Consider the following 13,371-nt stretch of genomic DNA (forward strand, 5'->3'; position numbering starts at 1 on the left):
ATAATAATAAAAGTGTAATATGCTAATTAGATTGGATGTAATTCCAGACATTCTTCCGAATAAAGTCATGGAGGCAGGGGCTGAAGCAGAGGCAGTTTGGGCTATCAGGCAGGCAGGCAAGCAGTTAGGGGCGATCAGACAGGCAGGCAGAGCAGTTAGGGATGATCAGGTAGGCAGGCGAGTGATTAGGGGTGATCAGGCAGACAGGCCAGGACTTAAGGGTGATTAAGCAGCCAGGCAGTCCAGTGGTTATGAGCCAGAGGTACCATATCGTGAGAAGTTCCGACTGCCAGTTTAGGCCCGATTCCACAGGGTCCTGAATTGTGAGAGGGTGCAGGCCAGTCTGAGGGACTACCCCTCCCCCCCCCCCCCCCCGCATTAATTTAATGAACTGGGCCTCTAGTTTTATACTAACAATTTACAAATATTATTTCTTGTTTTATTATAGACAGTATTCACCATATGTGAGTGACCAGACATGCAGGGGCGGGCAGTTAGGGGCAAATAGGCTGGCAGGGGAGTGGTTAGGCATTAATCAGGCTGGTAGGCAGAGGCAGTTAGGGGCAATCAGGAAGGCAGGCAGGCGAGCAGTTGGGAGCCAGCAGTCCTGGATTGTGAGAGGGATGTCCAACTGCCCATGTAGGAGTCCCAGATTGGAGAGGATGCAGGCTGGGCTTAGGGACACACACCCCCATGCACGAATTCTGTTCATGCATGGCTGGGGTCCAGCCAGCCTGACCAGGGGAGGGGACATGGGCAGTTGGCCGGCCTGCTGTTCAAACTCCTGGTTGAGGAGACAATTTTCATATTATCTTTTATTATGAAATATATATAGGATATACACTCTGATTGGCCAGATTATTATGCATTCAGAGATCATTATAATCTGGCCCCTCAGAGTGTGTGAGTGTGTGTGTGTGTGTGTGTGTATATATTTTTTTTTTTTCATGTACCAGATCTTTAGTATGTAGGGATGTGATCTAGTGATCAAGGGAAGGCAATGCCTCATCCCACCTCTGCTGCTGCTGCTGGCAGCTCCAGCCTCAGCTGACCCTGGTTACCTGAGCTTTGGTTTTCCCTGGGCTGCTGGGCAGCCACCATCCAAGGCTTGTTTGTGCCTCAGGCCGGCCCTGGGCACTGAGGGACTGAGTGGACTCCAGAGGCAGGTTTCCTGGTGGGGCTGAGGGGACTGGGCCCTGCCAACTTGTGGCTGTGGGTGCCGTCATCTTTGAGGGTGTGTCAGTCAATTAGCATATCTCCTCCTTATTGGCTGTGGCTACTGCCATCTTTTGCGATGGTGTGAGGGTAAATTAGCATATCATCACTTTATTAGATAGGATATTTATCAAAATTATTGATTCATCGGTACAGTCATAAATTGTCATGCTTACCCTTTATGCTAGCTACCCTTATGCCATTATTCCCTTTCTATATGTTTTTACATCCCCATTGCTTTTGTATACACTTTTATCTATTTAAATGCCTCCCCTCTGTCATATCTTTGTCCTCCTCTAGCCCTGCAGTGACTTATACTAGATGTTATTTGTCATTTTTGGCTTTGAACCATCATGGTTTGACACATGCTTGCATCTGTAAATATACATTGTTTAGTGTGCTTTTGAACTCTATAATCATATTAAATTTCCTCTCTTGGGACTATCTTTTTCATTTAACATTATATCTCTTTGTCATTCAACCTGTCTTATAAAGAGGGAATATGCTAATTGACTCTCACCCAGTCCTCTCAGCCACCCAGGGCCAGCCTGAGATGCAGGTAAGCCTCGGATAGTTGCTGTCCAGCTGCCCAAGGCCAGTCCCAGGCTCAGGTAACCAGGGCTGGCCAATGCTTACATTGCGGGCAGTGGCAGCAGCAGAGGTGTGATGAAGCATTGCCTTCCCCTGATTGCCAGGTCACCTCTTACCCCTGAGGGCTCCCGGGGCGGACTGAGCTGAGGGACAATGTATGAATTTTCATGCACCGGGCCTCTAGTATTATAATAAAATGAACTTATACATATATACATTATGCCATATATACTAATTAATGTTAATTAGTTTTCACAGCTGTATTGTATTTCAGCATATGTATATATAATACCATTATTGATTTACTTCTTTTCTCCTATTGGTAGCATTTGGTTTCTTGTCTTTTTATAAAATTTATCGTTATTGTTGAAAGTATTACAGCTGTATTTTTCCCACCCACCACCCCATTGACCTCCTCCTCCCCACCTCTGCCCCCTTTTCAGACCAAAGAACCAAAGAGCTTATATGCATATATGTATGCATAACCCATGGACACATGCAATAGTGTGGTGAAGGCCTGGAAGGGGTTTCTTATCCTTTGTATTTTTTTGGGCTTATTTCCTTTTGTATTTTAAATATAGACAGTGCTTATATACAGTCCATTCTTATTCATGGCAGATATTTTTTAAAATATATTTTTATTGATTTTAGAGAGAGGAAGGGGAAGGGATAGAGAGAGAAATATCTATCAACTTCCTCCTGCATGCCTCCTTATTTGGGAGTGACCCCATAACCCTAGCATGGACCCTGATAAGGTATTTAACCATGACCTCCTGGATCGTGGGGCTGATGCTCAACCACTGAGCCACACTGGCTCGGCCAGGGTAGTTATTTTTATAAAGTTGACTGGAACACTGACTTAGTCAATGTTAAATCACTGCCCCTAGAGGAGATACAGGGTTAGGTTCCTGGGAGCCTTAGGTCACATGTTCCCCAATCAGTCAATGCTTAAACTTGTTTGATGAGCGTTTCTGTTTAAAGACAACTTATGTAATGTGTATCATGGATTTATTAATGTTGAACTCATGGTCAACAGTATTATAACTCATGACTGAAGCTTATGTAACATATGAATCTTCTCCATAAATACACTTTACAGTTTCTTGCATGTAGGAATATCAGACAGCACTCTGGGCCGTTATAAAAAGCAAAATCAGAAACATATAAAAGCACAAAAATGCAAGAAGGTGGCACAAAAAGAAAACTTGTTCAAATCTGAGAGCTGAAACAGGAAACAGAACGTTTCTTTGTTCACCTCAACTGGGAATGTGCACATAGGATGGTGGGTAATTTACATCACTCAGCACACGCATGCATCTTCAAATGACAATGAAAACACAGCAAGTTGCAAGTAAATTTTAGAGAGTGGTGAATTCACAAATATAGAATCCATAATTAACGCAGTTAGATTGTATGTCTTTTACTGATGTGCTTCTCAAACTCTAAATTGGTAAATGTTAGATTACTGGGTTAACCCCCTGAGCTTTTTATTTTGTAAGCCTGAAGCAGGAGCTGAGAATTTGCATTTGTAACCAGTTCACTGTCATAGCTAGATAGGAAAATATTTGCAGTTATAATCTAGAGGGCTAAGAAACAAAGGCATCCATCAATATTTTTACTCAACATTGCTTTTTAGGTTGTTGCTAATGCAATAGCCACGTATACACACAAAATATGTAATATTAATAATGAGAAAGAAGAGACAGAATTGTTATTTTAGACGATTTAATAACATGCATGAAAAACTAAAACTAAGCTAGAACTAATAAACAAGTGAAGTAAATAGATCAAAGGAGAATATTAAAAAAATTATGATCATGAGCCTTTAAAAATTGAAATTGAAAATAAAGTTTTTATTTATAGTAAAGAAAAAAGTTACAAAGCACTTAAAAACAAATTACAAGTGGCCCAGGATCACAAAATTTGCTATGTAATATTGTTAAAGGCTAGAAAATAATGTGAATACTTATAGATACTTGATTGGTATGAAAACATTTCGAAATGGAGTGAATTAAAATTAGCCTGAAATTATTTTACTGATATATGATCCTATATTTTGGAGTTTATAGAAATCATTGGAGAATACAGTGGACTGTACATGTCCATTGCTAAAAGCTGGTGGAATTAGAAAGGGCTGGGAAATGCTACTTATGCTTTGTACATCTCCGTATTGAGTTCTGTAACCTTTTCACTATCGTCCAAATATAGCGAGGTTTTTTTTGTTATTAAGTATTTGTGGGCTTTGAATGCAGAAAACCTCTCTGTACTTACCTAGCTAGTACTTACTAGCTACATTTCCTTGGGAAAATCCCTTTACCTTTCTAAGCCTCAATTCCTGCATCTTTAAAATAGGAATAATAATAGTTATGACCTGTTATGTAAGAATTCAATAAGCTGTATGAAAACCTAAGGGCATGAATACTTAAGCAGAATGTAAAGGAAGTGGAAGTTATTTTTTCTTGTATAAAGTGGGCCTTATTCAGATAGTGCTTTTTGTCCAAACTGTTTATGTTTATTTAGCAGTTTTTTCCTAGGAAACCATGGTATAGGGGGAAATGTGCCATGTTTTAAATGTATGGAACACTTAACTTAGTAAGTTTAAGTTGGCACATTTCTGCATAAGTAATAATACTTTAAAAATAGTTAATGACCCAGCTATTATTTAGCTAATTTTCTTTTTTTTTTAAATATATATTTCATTGATTTCTTTACAGAGAGGAAGGGAAAGAGATACCTAGTTAGAAACATCGATGAGAGAGAAACATAGATCAGCTGCCTCCTGCACACCCCCCACTGGGAATGTGCCCACAACCAAGATATATGCCCTTGACCGAAATCGAACCTGGGACCTTTCAGTCCACAGGCCAACACTCTATCCACTGAGTGAAACTGGTTTTGGATATTTAGCTAATTTTCTTAATTTTTTTTTTATTATAGGCAACCTGGCAAGTTTATATCTGTAACCACTTAAAAAAAAATACCTGTTAAACCCTGCAAGCTGTGAGAGTTGGAATTTTGCTATTTCTTGACCTGTAACATTCCTGGCACGACGAGACATTTAGTTATGGAAAATATACAATCTTACTCCCTCCTGGTTGTTCAAATGTTTTGATCAAATATGTAATGCATTATATATTGGATTATAATTCTCATCTTTGTAATGCATGAAGATGGAAGGTGTTCATTCTTCAGAGCACTGGCTCATCATTTTACTGATAGTGTTTTAGTTCATTTCCAAAGAGTTTTACTATTGAACCACACTAAAAAAAAAACTAGTTAGGACAATAACCAGATATTTTCTATTGTGGGATAATATGAAAAAAAGTTTCGTTAGTGATTAAAAACCACTTCATAGAAATTTTTTTTTTTTTTTTTACGATTTTTAAAGTATTATGAAACTCATTTTTATTTCTTCTTAGTAGGTTTAAAAACACTTTGATTAAATCATGGGTAACATAATTCTAGCCTTAAAGTTTATTTACCATTTGAAAGAACCCTAACAATTGAAAGGAAACATATTTTCTTTTAAATTCAAGTTCCCAAATGCTTGGTCAATTCATGGCTATCCAGTGAAAGATGGCATCACCATTAATGAGAAACTTTTGCCCTCTGCTCTCACTATTTCATTCACCAGGCATTTTGAGCTTCCCTCGTCACCATGATATTCCCTCCCATTCAGAATGGCAAAACTTTAAGTATATTTGTTTTATAATTTAATGGTTTTGTTTGTTTTGACAGTTGTCTGAAAAGGAATACCCCAGAAAAGACTCTTGATTTTACCCAGTACTGCAATTTTACAATGCGCTTGCCTACCATCCTATGAAGAAATGTGTCATTAATATAGTTTATCTCATTCTATTTTTAATTTGAAAGTCTAAACTAAACTGGCTATTACTGTTTTTGAATATTTTGTGCCATCCCCCCAATACTTAAAATGAACACAGTGACTAGGAAAGTAATATAACATTACATGAATTTTGCTCATGATATTTTTTAAGTGTGTAAGAATATTCATTATCAAAGAAAATTTTTTTAAATGCCAAAACTAGGTGCTGTAATTACACTCGTGAGGAGGGACACCCACATATTCACCTTTGTATCCCTTGCATTCTAATGTAACTATTAACATTGATCAGGTGAAACACCCAAAAAAATAAAGGGGAGAGACATTTATTCTATAGACCAAAGTGTGGGCAGGACTTATCTGAGAAGAATGGGAACCTGTGTTACAATAAAAAGGGACAGAATAAGTAGGAGGCACTGAGTGATGGCAGGGATGCTGCCTTGAGGGACAGAGGGGAAGCTGGGAGAGATGAGGGAGGAAAGCAGGGTCCAGACAACCTTGCAGAAAGACAATGGTCAAGGAGAACCTGTGTCTGAGACAAAGAACTAAATCACTGTTCGATTCCTTTTTGTTGCTAATAGCTACCCATAATAAACTAATCATTATCTGGGTGTGTGTGTGTGTTTATGTGCAACACAAACATGTATTGCCATATACAAAAATTTAAAACAGACTGGCTGATGATTAAGAAGGGTATAATCACATTATGTGGTATAAATTGAGATGCCCCTTAATTCATTTCTCCCCCTCCCCCTTAGAAATTTAGCAAGATTTTCAGAAAACTAGTTCAAGATGAACACAAAGCTTACTTTTCTATTAAAATTTAGCTATCTCTCCACGGTATCAACAACATGATTATACGTATTTTGGATATCATAGTAGAATATTAAATTCAATTTCCTCATTTTAAAATTCACAAGTAATTTAATTTTAAATATAATCTATAGTTAATTTTCATAGCTCATAAAGAAATGCTGGACATCTAACCAACTTGCATTTGAATTATCTCTCCTATTGCAGAGCACAGAATTCCAAACATACTAGGAGCAAGACTTAGCAGGTAATGGGGCTTCAGAACGCTTTCCATCTATCATGCAACGGTTCCTCAGTTTATTCTAAAAATAGTTCCTCCCTGCTGTTCTTCTCTTTGTTATTAGATGTAGCATATATGGAGGAAGTTGCAGTTCTGAAATTGAAGACAATTATTATCTTGATAATTTGGTATACTCCTGTGTGAGGGTGTATACCATTTAAATCTCTCAGCATCAGTGTATTGATTTTGTTCAGGGTCAAAGTCAGAAGCACCATCAATAATCTTAATACAACATAATGTTATGCATGGTACTAAGTTTAAATATTTATTCACTGAGTTGAATCTTACACTGTCAAGGGGAAAGCACAGTTAATAGGATAATAACTACCTTATGGCTATAATTAAAGCACATTTAACAAGTAGACTCATGGTATTTACATGTCTTAGTCATATTTTTTTGTTTTTTTTATTATGTGCAAGCATGAGATTTTTATATTCTCTTTTATTTTAATATATTTTTATTTATTTCAGAATTGAAGGGAGGAGAGAGTGATAGAAACACCAATGATAAGAAACAATCATTGGTTGGTTGCTTCCTGCAGGCTCCACACTGGGGATGGAGCCCATAACCTGGGAAATTGCCCTGAATGGAAATCAGCAGGGCTCCTGTTTCATAGATTAACACTCAAGCACTAAGCCACACCAGCCAGGCTATTTTCTATTTTAAATTCTTTATCTTATCATTGTAACAACACATATTATAAAGCAAATAATAAATTTTGATATTTTGTATGTTTTACCTCTTGTGGCATTGCTTATTTGGTGTAAGAGTCAGAAAGAAGCCCAAATGTCAACTGAAATAAAAAATTCAAGGTAGCTAGAAATTTAAATAAAACCTATTATAACCACTTTTTTTTTCCTTTCATTTTAGTATGCTTTTTTAAAATGGTATGTAATAAAAATCAAGATAAGAAGGAAACAATTTAAAATTCCAAAATAGCAAGTACTATATAAACTTTAATTCCCTAATACAATTATGATTTCTATACAGGCTGGGGCAAAATTAAGTTTATAGTTGTGTGGTGAAACACAGAATTTATCCTTGTATTGTTATTTATCAATTATTGTATTATTTTTCATACAAACAACTGTAGACATACTTTTGCCCCATCCTGTATATTGATAAACTAGAGGTCTGGTGCATAAAAATTCATGCAGTGGAGGTGGGGTTCGCTCAGCCCAGCCTGCCCCCTCTTACAGTCCAGAAGTCCTCAGGGGTGGGAGATGACCCAGCAATCAGGGGAAGGTGTACCTCATCACATCTCTGCTCCTGCCACTGCCAGCAGTGCAAGCCTTGGCCGGCCCTGGTTACCTGAGCCTCTGGTGGCCCTGGGCGGCTGGGCAGGTGACATCCATCTTTGAGGGTGTGGCAGTCAATTAGCATATTTTCTCCTTATTGACTGTGGGCGCCACCATCTTTGTTACTGAGTGAGGGCCAATTAGCATATCCCCTCTTTATTAGATAGGATGAATAGAGCTGGGATAGATGATAGATAGATGATAGATATAAAGATGCTTGTGTATGCATTTAATTAAATATATTTATTTTTAGCATTTTTGAGTCATTTGGTTTTTTCTGAACTTTGTCTTGGTAATATAAAAGAAAATAATAGAAAAAAAACATAAGTAACTTTTACAAAAGAAATGGTAGGTCAACTTGACAAATTTTAATCTAGCTTTAACACTAGAAGCTAATATTCATCATACTGTGCATGCAATTTAAAGTGAAAATGAGAATCTATTTTTTTTTTGAGCTATAGAATGTTCAAAGCTTCAGTCATTTAAAGTATCTTAGGTTTTTAATGTTGTATTAGGGAAGGTATTTATTTTATTTTATTTTATTATTGATTTTCTACAGAGGAAGGGATAGAGATAGAGAGTCAGAAACATCGATGAGAGAGAGTCATTGATCAGCTTCCTCTTGTACACCCCCACTGGGGATGTGCCCACAACCAAGGTACATGCCCTTGACCGGAATCGAACCCGGGACCCTTGAGTCCGCAGGTCAGTGCTCTATCCACTGAGCCAAACCAGTTTCAGCTAGGGAAGATATTTTAAAGAAATATTTGTATTCATGTCAATTTTTAATTTAATTTTTGTTAAGTTTCAATGCATTTCCTTAGGGAATATATAGGCTTTAATTTTCTCTCTTTAAAAAAAATATATATATATTATTGATTTTTTTACAGAGAGGAAAAGAGAGGGATAGAAACATTGATTAGCTGCCTCTTGCACACCTCCCTACTGGGGATGTGCCCACAATGAAGGTACATTCCCTTGACTGGAATTGAACCTGGGTTCCTTCAGTGCACAGGCCTATACTCTATCCACTGATCCAAATCTCTTAGGGCTTTCTCTCTCTTATATGCAGGTACTTATTAACAGAAGTTTTCCATTTCAGTCAATACTTTTACATATTAAATAATATACTCTCCTTACACATAAACTTCTTTGTACATACTAGATTCATATATATCTCTCTAATAATATCTTGAAATAAAAAATGGTATTACTTATACAGTTTTAGAATCCATATACTTCATGCTTTTGGTATTCATGTACATTCAGTTGGAATATTACCTTTATTTGATCAATAGAGATTACAGATTAACTATTTAAACAGTTCAAAAAGTTTAAAGGAATAATAAGTAGGCATAAAGCATTGCAAAATATGTTTTTCAAATATATAAATGCCATTCATAAATTAAGTTCATACAATCATTAACGTTTTTCCTGCTGTGTCTATTAATATTATCATAAAATTGAATTCTTAAAGTTCTGTAAGCTACTTTGGGTAACTGAATGTAATGATATATTATATACTAATAAAAAGGTAATATAGTAATTAGACCAGATTGACCACAGGTCTTCAGGGTGTCCTTCTGGACAAAGCCACAGTAGTGGGGGCAAAGGCAGAGGTGGTTAAGGGCTATCAGGTTGCCAGGGGAGCAGTTAGGGGCAATCAGGCTGGCAGGCAGAGGTGGTTAGGAGCAATTAGGCAGGGAGGCAGAGGTGGTTAGAGGTGATCAGGTAGGCAGGCAGAGGAGTTAAGGGCAATCAGATAGGCAGGCAGGTGAGCAATTAGGAGCCAGCGGTCCCTGATTGTGAGAGGGATAGCTGACTGCCAGTTTAGGCCCAATCCTTGCAGTTGAACATCCCCCAAGGTGTCCTGGATTAGAGAAGATGAAGGCCAAACTGAGTGACCATCTCCCCAGCACCAGGCCTCTAGTATATATATTTATATATATATATATATATATATTTTATTTTAAATATATATATATTTAGGCATAAGTTACCTTTATGACCAGAACAACTGCAGTTCAGTCACTATAATGCACACTGACTACCAGGTCAGACATTCAATGCAGGAGCTGCCCCCTGGTGATCAGTGCGCTTCCACATCCAGCCAACCTCTGAGGGCCCTTCCCCCTGGCTGGCCCAGATCTGCCCCATTCAGGACTGGGTGAGATGTCTAGATCATCCTGATTGCTGGCCAGGCCAAGGGACCCCACCTTAGCACTAATTTGTGCAAGGGGCCTCTAGTTATGAATTTATTTGAATTTCTTTAAACTATTCAGCTTTTGCAGTTATTCTAAACATCCTCACCTAGATTAATGAGTTTTGTTATTAATTTTAAATTAAGCTCTAATCATATTAAAAGGTGTTTCTATACTTTTCTAAGACTGACAGGGCAGCTTACTGAGGAGAGACCACCTTTTATAATTGTATTCTATAATTTATAGATTGTACCTTGGCCTATGCCAGCTATGCACTGATGAAATGTGTAGTTCTTTTGAAATTCAATACACATTCCTATGCAAAACTGTTAAAAAGACTCTGAATGGAAGTTTATTTCCTAAGCCTTGTAAGGAACCTGACCAACAAGCTGTATCATATTTAAGATTGAGACATTAGGTGAATTTAAATGTCAGGGGGGGAAAAAAAAAGACAAGGGTTTTCTTGTTACCTGACCACTGTGAAAAAGTAGACTTTACCAAAAAACAAAAAACAAACAAACAAAAAAACAATCCACATATTTTGCTTCCAGATTGTTACTCTAAGTTAAAATATGTTGTTTTGTACTTTGTTTATAAGTGGTTACTGGAGACAGTGTTTTGTGGGGCAAAATAATAATAATAATAATTATTATTATCATTATTATTATTATTATTATTATTATTATTATTATTTTGAAGTTTGGATCCAGCACTGACTGGCTCTTTAATCTTATTCAACAGAATTAATTTGTTACATTCAGAATCTAAGGATTTACAACATCAACAACAAAAATCTGTTATGAAGTTGTTACAAGAACACCCTGAGGATAATAGATATGAAAACACTTTATAAGGGCAATAGTAGACTTGGGATGATTATTAATATGAACAGTGATAAGATAAGCATATTATTTCTATTTTGTTACTTTTGAATCTATTTCATTTCCCCCTCATGAATTTTACATTCTGCTCATCCATATTTCTTATTTTTTAAATTTAATATATTACAAATAGTAGTGCATGTGTCTCTTTTTCCCCCATTGACCTCCCCCAGCTTCCCTTACCCCCTGCCCTGCACATGACCTCACATCCCTCCCCCCATGTCTGTGTCCATTGGTTATCCTTATATGCATGCATACAAATCCTTCAGTCTCTTCACCCACCCCCCACCCTCCCCTGCCTTCCCACTGTAGTTTGACAGTCTGTTTGATGCTTCTTTGTATCTATTTTTGTTCATTGGTTTATGATGTTCATGATATTCCACAAATGAGTGAGATCATGTGATATTTATATTTCTCTTATTGGCTTAATATCTTTTAGTTTAGTATTCTCTCCAAACATGCTGCTCCACCTGATATTTTTAATAGCCTTTTCCATGTGTCTGGATTGCCCTTTGTCTGTGATCTCTGTTCAATAAGTAGTTTTCATCTTTCCAGACAGATAATAGGAACTAGTCTTTACATTTCACACTCCCACCCTGTTGTTAATCCTCACCCGAGGATATTTTCCCATTGATTTTTAGAGAGTGGAAGGGAGGGGGAGAGACAGAGAGACAGAAACATAGATGTGAGAGAGACACATTGATTGCCTCTAGGGGCAGGTGCCAGAGAATGAGACTGGGACTTAGATATGTGCCTTTGAATAGGATCAAACCTGGGACCCTTATGTCTGCTGCAGGCCAACACTCTATCCACTGAGAAAAAGCGGCTGGGATCACTCCCACCTTCTTTACCTTCCTCACTAGTTGGAACAACCATTTCCTTTTTTTTTTTTTTTTTTTTTTTTTCCATTCATGAAGCTTCTTCCATAGCATTCAGTATTTGAATCCCCTGCGTCCCCAGAGTAGTCTGAGTCAGCATTATGGACATCAGTAGGGAGCTTGTTAGAAATGCATTATACTAGACACTGGTGGTAAACCCAGATCTCTGGCTGATTCTTATGGATAGTGCAGTTATTTGAGCTAATTAATTTTAAGCAACTTGGGAGTGGAGAGAAGATTAAGTCAGAGCTTCTCTTTCTTGCCTTAGTACCCTCCACAAGGTTCTGCATCATCCAATAATTTGCACGTATACTGAGTGGCCAGATTATTATGATCCTATATAATAAAATGCTAATACGCAGTGTCCTCTCAACCAGGAGTTCCACCAGCAGGCAGGCAGGCCAACCTCCCATGTACCCTTCCCTTGGCCAGGCTGGCCAGACCGCACCCATGCACGAATTCATGCACAGGGCCTGTAATATATATATACTGAGTAGCCAGGTTATTATGCATTTAGAGATGATAATAATCTGGCCACTCAGTGTAAATACTAGTAGGTGTTCAGCAAGTAGGTGTTGAGTTGAATTGAATTTTATTTTAATATTTTGAAGTAAGAAAAATGTTGTTTTAGAAAACTCAGATATTAGAAAAAACTGTTTTAAGGTTAAAGCAAGAAAAAAGCTGTTCATTATTGATGCTACTCATGTCCACTAATCAATATATCTTGATCACCAACTACTACTGTACTTTCTCATGCATAAAATATTAGTATAGATGTTTGATTGCATGAAAAGAACGTCTTTAGTCTAACCTTCACCTTCAAAGAGTTCATTTAGATAACTGAATCAAAATGTGGTTGCTTTGTCATTCTTCTAAATATTTAATATATGCTATTAAAAGTAATGACAAAACTTTAAGGCATTGTGCATGCAAGTTTTACTGGCAAATATCAATATCTGACTTTATTAAATTATTTAAACAGATCAATTCATCACTTGTGTGTGTATGTGTGTTTTTTAATAAAATGTTGAATAAACCCAGAAACAACACATTTTCATTTATAATTATTAGTAAAGTAAGATTATTTCATCCTTTAAGTTTTTTTTTTTTTTCTGGTGTATGATTTTAAATCAATTGTGGTATTTTCCCCTTACATACTTACCAAATTTTTTCAATGTACAATTCCATTAAAAATGTAAGAGAATTAGAAGTGCCATATATTCACCTTTACTTCTCTGTGCATGCTAGTTGTTGTGAATTTAAATGAAGCCCATCTCTTAATTGTAGGTGATTTCTTTCCATTGCCTGTAAAGTCGCATGTCTGCTTATCCCTACGATCGGCTGATATGTGCTTAGGGAACAGAAACTA

At 37.1% G+C, this 13,371-nt stretch overlaps 1 protein-coding gene across 1 annotated transcript in view; it reads left to right on the plus strand.

Annotated features, from left to right (window-relative positions):
• The window catches only part of NAALADL2 (N-acetylated alpha-linked acidic dipeptidase like 2), a 1,040,385-nt gene that overhangs the window by 121,570 nt on the left and 905,444 nt on the right, over positions 1-13,371 (plus strand). The gene's annotated exons all lie outside the window — the stretch shown is intronic.

Source organism: Pipistrellus kuhlii, unplaced genomic scaffold (genome assembly GCF_014108245.1).
Source record: "Pipistrellus kuhlii isolate mPipKuh1 unplaced genomic scaffold, mPipKuh1.p scaffold_m20_p_2, whole genome shotgun sequence".
NCBI classification, from domain to species: Eukaryota; Metazoa; Chordata; class Mammalia; order Chiroptera; family Vespertilionidae; genus Pipistrellus; species Pipistrellus kuhlii.